General features: G+C 42.4%; 1 non-coding gene across 1 annotated transcript; it reads left to right on the forward strand.

Annotated features, from left to right (window-relative positions):
- Nucleotides 1–270: 270 nt before the first annotated feature.
- Nucleotides 271–375, forward strand: LOC111757845 (U6 spliceosomal RNA). Its single transcript, XR_002792107.1, has one exon. It is a non-coding gene; the product is annotated as a U6 spliceosomal RNA (small nuclear RNA).
- The last annotated feature ends 1,941 nt before the right edge of the window (nt 376–2,316 follow it).

Here is a 2,316-nt window from a genome sequence, read left to right on the forward strand (position 1 = left end):
TTCTGGCCATGGATTGCACTGGCGTTGGTAGATTGGAATTAACCTGCTGAGATTCCAATGACATCTCGATGGAATTACAAATATAACCTTTTGAGTTGTGAGGAAAACTAGAAAGAGGATTACAATACTTGGGTGGCTGAACTCCATAGTTGGGTTTACAATAAGCAGGATGCCCTTTTAGGCTAGAATCACTCCTCTTGTCTTCTCCAGGAGATCAAGTAAATTTCTCCTGTGCGCAGTTACTTTACCACAAGAAAGGGAAAAAAATCAATCGTCTTTGGGACCACATATACTAAGATTAGAATCATACAGAGAAGATTAGTATAGCCACTGAACAAAAATGAAAAGAAAAATAGTGGGGCAGAGAAAAGCTCTGAAAGGCTGACCAAAGAGACGGAGAAATGGCAACTGGTAAACGGCAAGTTGATTCTCCACTTTCCCATGGTAGAAAGCAGGGTGGCCAAAGAACAGACTCCTTTTAAAATGCAAAGCTCCTTCTGTTTCTTTACTTGCACGTCCCTCCTACATCTGTGCTTGTTTGCTGGTATTTCCCCAGTAATGAGTCAAATGGCAAGTATTTAATATGTGCTAAATGTATTATTTGATGAGTGAACAATAGAATGTCCTGTTCCCATTTTGTTTCAGGACTCACTCTATGAATCACCACTACCACAAAGCCTGTGTGGCCCTTCTGTGCTCTCGTGGCTGGAGTTAGCCCCACTCCTGTGTTTCCATTCAGTCCTGCACATGCCCTGAATACAGCAGGTGTCTCTTTGCATGGGAACTGTGCTCTAGCTCTCCCAGATGTTCCAGTTCTTCCTGCATACCTCTTGTCTCCCCTAGATGTCATAAACACATTTGAGTTGAATTATCTCATTAAATCGTAAATGGACCACCTGTGCTTGGAGCAACAGGTTCAGGAAATGAACAACGGTGACCAACAACAAGAGGAGGATCAAAAAGGAAATGAGAAGTGGTCAATAGTGCAGACAGGGCTAAGCAGATGGCCTGGCCACTTTAGGTTGTCCTGAGCTGCATTTTAGCCCTGAAGGGAAGACCATCTCCGGAGCATGCTGGAGTCCCTTTGGGGAGTTCTGCACCAAGACGGACTTGGAAGGATCCCAACTTAAATACTCACTATACAGTGTGCAAAACAAGCCAAACAACGGTCCCAAACCTAAAACTAACCCATGTACAAGCAGACTGTGTGTTTTTCATATGCATACTTGTTACCAAAGATATAAAATGAATTTACAAAATAATCATCTCTCTCTGGCCACCTCACACCTGAAATCCTCCCCAATTCCTCAGCCATAGTGGAACAGAGTTTGCTCTGAAAGCAAGCAAGTTTTATCAAAAAGGCCAGCTTTTCCTCTACATTTCTTACATTTCATTCCTCACTTTAAGACCCTGACTTTCATCACTAATCAGTTTCTTCCAGTTTGAGATCTACATGAGTAAGCTCTTATCTGACAACTTGAATTAATCTGGCAAGCATTACTTCATCAAGCATGTGCTGAACAAAATCTAAATATATCAGCCAAAAAGATAAGTACCATTGCTCCTTAGCTATAAAGATATGCAACTGTGATTTCATTTGGGGGTAGGTAGACTCTGAATAAAGCCATTTTTAACAGCTGTTTGAAGACTGACATCTCTTGGCTTGTCATTTTTTCTAAATCCTGACACTAACATATTTTTCAGATGCGCAATTCCCAAAAGCTACTTCTTCAGAAATGTAATCCTTTCTTTCTTTTACCCTAATCTGTTGTCTTTCTAAGTAGTCTTCTGCTGCATTCATCTTCCTATGTGCTTTGAAAATAACATGCACAATTCGCATACTTAGCATTCAGTAATCTGGACAAGGAATGTGATCATGGGTTTTCCTAAGACTTCTTTAATTCTCTTTTAATGGTCCTTGCTTTGTGGCAGATTGCACAGGCTCTTGGCATTTTCAGTGTGGGGATGGTGAGTATACACATTTGCTATGGAAAGCTCCTCCCACAGACGTGCTCTGAAAAATCCACTAAGTAGAAGCTCGTGTTCTGTCTCGGAAAACCATCTCAGATGCCAGGGAGGGGCTGTGAAGTATTTGTCATTGCTCCTGAGTTCTTCCTGTTCAGCTAAGAAATTCATGCCTGCACAATGCTTTGCATTTGCTGGGGTGTCACAAAAGCTGGAGAACAGAAGGGAAGCTCTTAAACCGCATACTCCGTTGGCTCATTCCCTAAGAGGGAGACACACTCGACAGAAACAACGTCCCCGCCTGTCTCCCACACTCCTCTGTGCAGGCTGATCTTCTGAGTCCCTGGATTC

This window comes from Cavia porcellus, unplaced genomic scaffold (genome assembly GCF_034190915.1).
Source record: "Cavia porcellus strain 051 isolate PalLab524CR breed Dunkin Hartley unplaced genomic scaffold, mCavPor4.1 scaffold_19, whole genome shotgun sequence".
Lineage (NCBI taxonomy): Eukaryota > Metazoa > Chordata > Mammalia > Rodentia > Caviidae > Cavia > Cavia porcellus.